Here is an 11033-nt window from a genome sequence, read left to right on the forward strand (position 1 = left end):
CTTGACCCACTGGGAAGATAACTCATGCAGAAAATTAGCTAGAGTGCAATAATAATAACAGTAATGACTGAGGTTTACTGTACAATTTAATGTGTCCCAAGCACTGCTGCAAAGACTTTACCAATATTAACTCATTTAACCCTCATCCCAGACTATTTCACTCCAGACCTGGGTTGCTCAGTCACTTGCCTAAGGTTGCTCAAGATTAACCCCTGCACTGCATCCTGGAAAGAGCAGGAAGCAGGTGCTGTAAGTGCAGTCATGTTATTTCCTGAGTGTGGTCCTTGATTTATGAAAGTGTATGCCACAGATGTCAGTGAAATGCTTTTGGTATCTTACATAGCAATGAAAGACACATGTTACTCTTCTACTTTCCTTTACCTGTGGATTGTAAGAGTGACTGCAAAATTCTTTGTTAAAGAATCCAGAGGCCATGGCTGGGTCGTTTGGTAGAGAATCACTATTCGTCCACCAGAGGTGGGCAGTGGTGGATACCTGTCACGTAGCTCAAGCTGTATTCACAAGTGCTAGGACTGTGGAGCCTGATGGGCCCTGGAACTGCTCTCAGCAGGAGTTCTCAACAGCACCACAGGTAGTGGCATCTTTCTGTGACTCATTCTGTTCTCATCCGTTCCTTCCCACTCCATCCTACCCTTGCATTCCTTTAGTTTGGTGTCTACTCTCTTTCAGTTTACCTGTTGTCTTTCTGATGTCCTTCTTTTCCTCCAAATAAACCTCATTTTTGCAGCAGCCAAGCAGCTCTTTGAAATCCTCTGGGTTGGTCCTGCCTAAGGTTTGCTCCCATAGACATTTCCCCTGACCCTTCCTCTGGAAATGTAACCTATGAGCTTTGGAGTAAGGTTCTGACTGGAAAACTTTAAGAAAGTTAAATTAACTTTCTCAGCCTTAGTTTCCTCAAATTTAAAATACAATCATATTTGTGAAAACTCAATAAATGAAAAGTTGTTCAGTACAATGCCCAGTACCACTGGGCACTCATGAATGGCAAGTATTCCTATGGGATTTGGGTAGGGGTGTAGTCATTATTTAAAGTCCATAAGAATGCATTTTAATATAGAGAAATTATTAAAACATATAGCATTTAGTTTATATTTTAATGTAAAACAAAGATTAACATTAAAAAGTTCACCTAGGAATCACATGGTATTTTCTATCTTCCAAGCTTTGCCTTTGGTAGCGGATCCCTAATGTACCTGTCTCACTCACTCTGTGACTTTACCGGTAGCAGGTGTGCCAAGTGACAGCCTTATGTCCACCTAGAGTGGAAGGGCTGCCCTTCTCTAGCTCAAGCTGAAATAAAAGAAATAAAATGAACCTCTTCAATATCACTTTGTTTTACTGTTTACAAAAAAACTTTAAAATCTTTTGCCTCATTTGATCCTTTCTCAAATCTGGGAGGTCCATTTCATTACTATTAGTTCTCATTTATAGTTCAGGAAAAAAACTTAGAGACCTTAAACGACTAGTTTCAAGATTCAACAATTGATGGTGTTAATTGGAGTAAATGTAAATCTTCTGGTTACAGAAAAGCAAAACCTTGTGTTCTGTTTAGTACATCTTGAGAGTTGACTGCGTGGAAAGGCAAGTAGAGCTGGGATGGAATTAGGGTTCACCTCCCTCCTGCAGATGGCTGTACCCTTGGGGCTGGAGTTCCTCCCCCAGAGATAAGGGTGCTAATCCAGCAGTAGGTGACTATTGTGAAATTTCAGTAACAAAGTGGATGGAGAGTATAGGACCTGTAGAAAACATCATGTAATTTCTACCTGGCCTTCGGTTTATTGGGGAAATTCCAAGTTCACCATTTGCTCAGACATTTATCCCAACTGCACTCCTTTCTTAGAACACATGACCGGTTACTCGGTCATTCCTCTCCCCTCCTCCTCAAGGCTATTTTCTTGACAACCCTCATTAGAGCATAAACTCGTCAGGTTCCCAGAAACACTGATTTGATGCTGGATGGTTTGCCTTTGCCCTGGATGAAGAACACCCTGGCGTACATATTTTCTTGCACATAATAAAGAATAGTGATTCATCTGCAGGCAGAGTGTGTGTCCTCTGCTCTACATCTAGACCGGGCCTTCATGGGCTGCTACACACTGCAGCTAATAAACGGACAAAATGACCTCAGTTAATCCTCTTTCCTCATTCATGACAGTGGTGGCTATTCCCAGATCTGGCTAACAAATTCCTTGGCCGTTGATGAACTAATGGATTTCATAGAAACAGAGAAAACAGGCATAAATAGTGAAGAGGCCATGAGAAAAGCATTTCAGATTTGTCAGAATGTGTCTCCAAAGTCAACAAAACTCTGTTATTCCTCAGGACCATTCAGTTCCTATGAGAAAGGTCCCAATCTTTTGGGAGTCCCTTAGCAACTAACTTTATGATTCATCACCCATCATTACAACTCAGCATTTGTCTCCTCAGGAATGTGTTTTCTATCTACTCTGTTTTTTTCAGTTTTGTTTTACTTTGCACCCCATTTCTACTCTCATAGCCCTGGTATGAATATCAAAACTCAGGCTACTTAGGTAAACATGTAATCTCCTTCTCTCCAGAACCTTCCCGCAGTAATCCCTCTTGGTTTTGTTATGTCCTCTTCTGGTTGAGCCTTTGGTGGGCTCTAGCTAGAAGAGACTGTTCCTAGCCCTGGGGACTCACAGTGGGGTCTGTGGCTCAGTGTGACTCCATCATTCCCATCCTCAACTCCTGATCTTTGTAGAAAATGGTTTCCAGTTCGGAAGAGCCTGTCCAGCTGCCTGAAGTCTTCTTCTCCCGTGCCTCAGCTCCACCCCTGGTCTCCCAGGAGCCTCTCTGATATCCCAGCTCAAATAGGAGGATGAGCTTCCTTTTACCTGTTTCCTCTTTGCTTTTAACTCTTAAAACTTTTTTAAAATTGACACATAAGACCTGTCCACCTTAATGTGGTACCGTGTGATACTTTGGTAAATGTACCTATTGTGTAATGTTCAAGTCAGGGCAAGTGTACACATCTTCTCAAATGTCTACTACTTCTTTGTGGCGCAAACATTTAGAGCCCTCTCTTGTAGCTCTTCTGAGACACATGGTGCATTGGCATCATCTCTCACCTCCCTGTCGGGCAACGGCACCAGCCGGGCTTCTCCATTGATGTGCAGCTTGACACCCGTTACCTCTTCTCTGACTCTCACTTGTCCCTGCCATGCTAAGACCTTCCTCTATGCTAGACTCTTCCTTTTGTTTTCTTCTCTCTGCCTTTGAATGGCTTTGAGCCATTGCCAATCTCTGCATCTCACTGTAAACTTAAGATCCTCAAGGCCAGAGACTGTCTCTGGTTTTCCGCCTGATCCAGCCTCTAGCCCAATGATGAGCTCACAACAGATTTTTCGTAAATAATTTAAAATTCATCTACTTGAATCTTTCACTTAAAGTTTCCAGTTATTTTTTTTCTTTCTTAGGTATAATTATTAAAAATCTTTGAGTATTATGTAGTGGTTTTACTTCGTATGGTCTAGAATTATATTGCCCTGGAAATTTATAATAAAAGGAAAGGAAAGGGAAAACAAAGGTGAGAAGACATTGCTGTTGCTACATGGCCACTTCTGGTGAGCAAGACCAGCAAGGGGCTCGTGGAAGGTATTCCCTGCTCTGTGCCTTTGCACTTGCTTCCTCTTCCCTACTCCTGAGTCTCGGGCCTAGTTATAGACTTCATTTCCTCCCTCTCTTGGACACTGCAGCTGCATGCTTTTGCCTTCTTTCGCTTTCCCTGTAATCAGCATGTTGACATCTAGGATCTTTCCAAAGAAACTTGATCAAACCTCTCCTGCTAAGAAACTCAGCGCTAGTCACTGTCTTTGAATGAAGTTTCTATTCCCTGGTCTGGAATTTAAAGCCTTCCAATATGTGGCCTCTCCTATGTTCCCATCTATATCATTCAGCACATTTGGGAATGGCCCATGGAACCTCTTGCTTGAGCTTCGCACAGTAGTTAGCTTGGTCATCCTTACACCTTTGCCAGAGAAACCTCTTGTCATTTTTTTTTTTTTTTGGTACCGGGACTCGAACTTGGGACCTTGAGCTTGCAAAGCAGGCACCAGAACCACTGAGCTAAATCCCCAGCCCAAGAGAAACCTCTTAATTCCACTCCTCTGTGTTCAAATTGCCTCCCTCTTTAAAGATCAAGTGAACATTAACAGAGCCTTTCTGGACCATACCATAAAGAGATTCTCCTTTTTCAAATGCCTACAAAGCACACTATTTTTGGCATTTATCCCCTTTCATCTTAGGGTTAGTTATTTATACACACACATTCAGTTGATTCTCAAAAATACTGAACAGAAATTTGCAGGTGCCAGGCATAAAAAAGCAATGCACTCTACTGTTGAGACGACAACAGGCCTTCCAAATGAAAAGTACAATGTATCACATGTGATAACGGACCGTAAAAATGCCGAGGAGCTAGAGAAAGGCTGGCCTAGATCTGTCTGGAGACTCTCAGAGGAGGGCTTGAATTCCAACATGGGAGATGTTTAGGCATTCATTAGTCAGATAGACAGGATGGGAGTTGGTGTAGGAATAAGAGAATGAGACGGCTCAAATGGAAGGCTTAGTGTTAGACAAGGGACAAACCCTTTGGAAAGACTGGGATATGCGAAGAGAATGGCAAAAGCAGGAGAGAGTGGTCAGGTGGCCAGGGACTGGATTTCCCTTGCTAAAGAGCCTGCACTTGAGCAGTAGGGAGCCCCTGCAGTATTTATAAGGTTGAGATGTGGGCAGACTTTGGTAGCAACGTAGGAATAATAGGAGGAGAGGAGAAATTATAAGCAACCCCCTGGGAATTACTTGTCTGATTCATCTCTGTATTTCCTGATTACACTGATATTAGTGCCAGGCACAAGGCTAATATACAAATTATATTATTTATTCAAGAAATGGAAGAAAACAAAGTATCCATACTTGGGCTAGAACATTAATAGAAAGGCACATCAGCTTTGGAGTTCATACTTTACCTGTGTTGCTCAGATCACACAGGTAGAGAGCGTTTTCCAGCTTCCTGAACCTGTCTATCCAGGCCTCCTCGTGCTCCCCAGACCCCTTCTTCATGGCTGAACTCACGAGAGGCTGGGAGACTGGCTGGATCATCAAAAGGCTCAGAGGATTTTCCAGTGCTGAAGCCTCAGCAGGAGGGTTTTTTGGCTGCAGCTCCTCTTCTGGGGTTTTCTACCAAAATAATACAAGTGTTTCACTGGCTGCTCATTCACCACCCAGAGCTTCTCCAGTCTCTTGGCCCAAGATGGACCCATACAACGAGGACAATTTATTGAAAGATCTGGCTTTGGACAGCAAAGATGAGTTTCCAGTCCTAAGCACCACAGGGCCATGTCTGTAAAGTTTTTCTGGACACAAACACACTGAGCCATTTTTAAAAGATAAGTCATCATCATAGTTTTTAAAAGCATCATTTTGAAAACTTTCATGCAGTTTTAATTTTTGACTTGCATAAAACAAAAGACTTTGTAACTAAGACTCTTCCTGGTGTGCTATTCTAATTGTTCTAGTAGTATTTGCACAAGTCAGAGTCTGGACAAGTTTCTAACTTCTCAGGAAAATTTCTGGGTAATGGGTGTGAGGTTTTTGACAAAAAAATGACTGAAACAATGATGATATTATCTCGGGCTCCTGGGCCTATATTAAAGAATTCTAAAATTCCTCTCGAATGCTGGTCCTGTTATTTCAACAGAGGAAGTGGAGGCTCAGAAAGTGCAAATGACTCATTAAAATTCACAGATCTTGGAGTAGGCCCAGGATGACTAGCAGGGCAGAGGTGATATCTAGTTCTAGTGTCCTGACCACATGCCTAGGACAAAGCAGAGGTATGTTTAGAATGAAACGCACAAATGGCCCCAGCAGTGCCAAGGAAAAAGCCCTACCACCTTCCACTGAAGAGTGGGGGCTGCACATTGGCTTGCCCAGGTCCACTTTCCCAGAATGCTCCTCCTGCCTACCCCAGAGCTGCAGAGAGCATGCCACACTCTGTTTGCATCAAAGGCAGAATGGGTAAATAAACCTATGGCAAGGAATTTTGGAAAATTTGTGAGAAAGACAAAAAGAGGGAGAAAAAAAAGATCATTCTCTGTGAGAAGCTGAAACTAGCAGGCTTTCTGCCTCTACACTGGCTTGAGAAAAAGCTGCTCTGCTGAGAAACTGAGGAAGGAGAGAATGAGGCTGCTGGCAGAGATGAGGAAAGATGGAAGTCCTGGTAGTGTTCAAGTCCCTCAGCATCTCTGCCCTTGGGTAACATAAATCTCTCTCTCCTTCTGTACATTAAGGTGGTAGAGTTGTTTCTGTTCATTGCAATGCAAGTATTCCTAATTCACCATAGAATTAAACCTGTCAACTTTGTGTATTGGTCATGGTGAATCTTTTAGAGACTGAGTGTCCAAACTGCAACCCAAAGTCCACTTATTTATTGCAAAGTTCCAACAGTGCAATCAAACCTGAAGGCTTGGCTGCTGGGCCAATGCTAGGGTGACTTGGCTGTGTGCCAACAGAGAGGGGTCTGGGTGCCCACTGCGGCATGTGTGCCATGTTCACCACCACTCTTGGGTACTATCTGTGCTCCCACAGCGATCGAATGCTGAATTTTCCCAGGTTTGTTCTTGTCTCAAACTTCTCACATATAAGCAGTGAAAATCCCAAGGTCTTGGAAAATAGTAATTACAGTGAGCCGAGTTCTGAGTTGGTTACAAACACAGGTTCGGCGGCTGGGACAAGTGAAGGGTTCTTTCATCCGAATGATAGAACATGGCACCTGCTTGGATAGGGTTACAGGAAGGTGAAAGAATTCTCCTTGGGTAAAATCAGCTTTGGGAAGAGTGTGATGTTGGCATATAGTAGAGTAGTGAATCTTAAGAGTTTTTAGAGTTTTACAAATCTGATGAAAACCTACCCAGGTTAACAATGTACATTTGCACAGATTTTGGTGGATTTTAGAGTGAGCAAAGGTGACCAGGGGTATGAGCAACTGAATTTAAATAGTTTTATATTTCCTCAGGCATTTCAACACACTCTCTGACCACTAAAGACAAGGGCGACTGGAGATGTGTGTGGCGCTGAATTCAGCTGAGGGAGGGAGGGAGAGAGGGAGGAAGCAACATGCCCATGCCATGTCCCACTGCATCAGGAGAAAGTCCAGACTCCCAGTAAGAACATCTGTGTTCTAGTTCCTGCTTATTTCTCAGCTGTTCTCCTTTCCATCATACACACGCATCTTTTCTCCAACCACAGAAACCCTGACAAGATGAACTCTTCCGCCTCTATCTTGTTATACTGTTCCCTCTGCTGTAGCAGCTGCCCTTTCCTTGACTGGTTTGGTCCCACACCCCTCATATTCCCCTTCTCATGGGTGTCCATCCCTGGCCACCTGGGCTGGGTGAGAGGCAATTCGTTGTACTTTGCCCATCAAGGCACTTACCAGTGGGTGTTGTCTTTCTCCGAGCATCTCCTACCCCATGGGTAGGAGGGAAGGCAGGGCATGTGAGACAGCTACTGATGTGCCCTCAAGGTCTACTTAGTGGCCTGCACAGAATGTAATAGGTTCTGAAGCCATGTTTGGTGAATGAAGAAGTGAATCAGTTATTTTCTTTGGGACAATGCTCTGTTTCAATTCTTTTTTAAAAAATGGGACAAGAGGACTACTTATGCAGGAATGTGAGAAGAATCAACTGTCACAGAGATGTAATAAAACCCTCAAATAGAGGCAAAAAAAAAGAGCAAACTATTTTTTATAATCTTATATATTCACAACAGTCTTAACACTCAAGGATAAAAGCATTTGCTGTTGTTTCTTACATGGCAAGAGGCTTGCCAAAATTGGTACTGTTTTCTAAAATATTTCAACGTGTGAAGTGTATGAAGAAGCTTCCCATCATTTTAAGATGAATTATATTCTAATCCAGGCATTTAAAAAATGACAACAATGGAAAAACTCAGGCTGTTTTTCAGTTCTACAACATCTCTTGGCTAAATGCTGGGATATTAAAATGGATTTTAACTTCTTGCCAGATCTTTCTTTCTCTCCCTTTCTTTCTCTCTCTCTCTCTCTCTCTCTCTCTCTCTCTCTCTTTCAGAGAACCTGTTACATTTTAAAATGTGGCGCCTAGGTAGAAGGTTGTCCTCAGTTTCTGGAAACTGGACATCTCTTGAGTGACCTTTGTTTCGATGGCAGCAGGCAGATGGTCACAAGTTTGTCAGGACCCCTGCACACGTGTCACAAGTGCACTTTCTTGGGGCAGCACGAGCTCATCACTGACACCCTAGGATGGAGTGGACCCTCTAGGCGTCCTCCCTCTCCCCTCTGCACCTGGGCAGGATAGAGGGATTCACCACCCAGCCAGAGAGGGGACATCAAGGCCTGGGGTGCTTCCTGTGCTCTGCAAGCAACATGTGTTCAGCCTGGCTTTGAGATACCTCAGGGGCTTCAGACGGCCCTGGACAGGCAGGAGCTTCCTTTTCTTTCTTTCCTAAACAGGAAAGAAGACATGGAAAGGTTGAGCTTGGTGTCTTCATTTAACAACAGGCACACTGACAGGGCCACATCAATGAATAAAAACCTTGTTCCCACCTTCAGGCCTCAGACCAAGGACCAGATGCCAATTAACAAACTTATTAGTTAACTATGAGCTACCATAAGGCCACTAGAGCATGCTAAGCAGAGAGAAGAAAGCATTTAAACTTATACGGGAGCAGGGGCAAAAGTGGAACAGGTCAGGTGATGCAGCTGGAGGACCTGCGGACCTGAGCGGTGAGGAGCGCTCTGCACAGCAGAGGCCAGAGCCTGCAGCAGGCCCCACACCAGCTGGGTCTGCACAGCTCCGTGGGGGATGGGCACCCCAAGGCCTGCCTCCCAGCAAGCCAGGCGCCTGCTGCCCTCCACCTAGGCTGAGGCCAGAGGCCCTGCATGGGCAGAGGTGAGGGCAGCGCCACACTTAGGGTGTCCTGCCGACCTGCTATGACTTGCTGCAGGCTGCACCCCTGGAGAATAAGACAGGCTTCCTTCCCATGCAGGACCGAGACCCCCAGGGCTAACTGGAACATCCTTCTTTCACTGCTCAGCATTTTCCTCGGACACAGGAACTTGTTCATGAGGTGTGATCAAAGACACAGGGAATGCTTAAATTTAAAGAATTTTATTACAGGAAAATAAACTGCTCTTAATTTCCCTCGTATGCTCCCCTTTGCTTCCGGCACACTCATCCCATCGTCCTTGCCATTTTCTGCAGCAGCTCCGGAGTTTTCTTTCCTCTGGGTCTTTAGTTGCACTGTCCTGGCTGCCTCCATGTCCTGAATTGATTAAAAAATGTTTCCCTTTCACGGTCATCTCAACTTTGGGGAAGAGCCGGAAGTCACAGGATGCCAGATCCGGTGAATGAGGTAGATGAAGACACACAGCTATAATTTTACAATCCTGCCTTTCCATTGACTCACACCTTGGAGAGAGGACAAGAAAATGCAAAACTGGCAAGAAAATGCAGAAAATGGCAAGAGGAATGAGATAAGTGTGTTCAAAGTGAGGGCAGGGTTTTGAGGGAGATTAATGGCAGTGTGTCTTTTACTGCAATAAAATTTTTGAATTTTAACATTCATCAATTTTGATTTTCTGAATATGTTGCAAATCCCTGTGATGATGCCACAGCACAGGCTTCTGGGGTCTTCAGCTTCAATATTTGTTGCATAATTCAAATACATTACTAGTACAAACACACACACACACACACACATATATTTATATATATAAATTCTGAGATGGTTCTTACTGTTTAAATTTAAAAGATTCAATCAATCTAACCACAGAAGGAGGCAGTGTAACATAGGCTATAGGCTCTGAGGCCAGACGACCTGAATTTGAATTCTGGCTACTTTATTAGCTGACTGAACTTGGGCAAGTTACTCAACCTCTCTGTACTTATGTTTTCTTTAGAACAGAATGGGGATAATGACACACATTCTTCTCAGGACTAGGAGGTGTAAAGGGAATATCTAGAACAGTAAGTCCCTAATAAATGTTAAATAATAGTGCTATTTAGATAAGGATGTTTTCATATATTCCCATACCAGATATAAAAGCCTTTTGTTACAGGCTTTGAGCACTAAGCCTGTGCATCATTATGCATCTCCTCCCTCAGTTTCTTGATGGAGAAGACTGTGATTTTATACTCTTCTTCAAAGCCCCACCCCAGGATTGGAATAAGCACTCAACACATTCTTACTGAATAAATGGCCTATGCCCTTGTTTATTTGGAATTTGGAAAATAAAGTCACTAAGTATATAGGTCATTTCTCCAATTCCTTTTCTCATCCTTGGAAAAGAGGGATTTTTCTCTCCATTTCATTACCCTTCTGTACCTTACAGGCAAGCTTAATGAACACTTCCAGGACAGTCTTCTTCGATGTCGAAAATTGGTCATTACACATCATTTCTAAGCTGCACTGGTCCCTGACCATTTCACCCAGTCTGGGAAAGAAAAGCTTTCTATTTATTGCAGGGAAAAAGGTTCAAATTGCTCTGAATTGTAGAGATGGAGAGTTAAAGGGGCCTTAGAAGCTGCACATGGGAAAAGGGCAGGAATACAAACTTTGGTTTTAGAACTACCTGAATGCCAGCCCTGATTCTTCCCTTTACCAGCTGTAAGCTTTCAGATCAAATCTTTCCTCTGTGAAATTACAACAATCTTCAGTCATCTGGTGAGATAAAAATTACTTATATAAAATATCTCACACAAAGAAGCTGCTCACTGTGGGGTATAATTTGTTGTTGTGTTATTGTAAGACCCTAAACAAATCTAGTTTCCCTGGAGAAGAGCAAATATGAATTGCAATATGTCAGGCATTTTCCCGGGCACTGGTCAATATAATTTACTTCTGAGAATGAGATCTAGAATATAGGCTTTACCCTAATCCAGAGTCTTTTTATTGTCTGCACTTTTCAAAGTCCCATTAGAAGAAAATCCATGCTGCTCTACTTGGTTTCTTTT

The sequence above is a fragment of the Heterocephalus glaber genome, unplaced genomic scaffold (genome assembly GCF_053883595.1).
Source record: "Heterocephalus glaber isolate CG9 unplaced genomic scaffold, H.glaber_assembly_v1.0 deba00001442, whole genome shotgun sequence".
Taxonomy (NCBI): Eukaryota; Metazoa; Chordata; class Mammalia; order Rodentia; family Bathyergidae; genus Heterocephalus; species Heterocephalus glaber.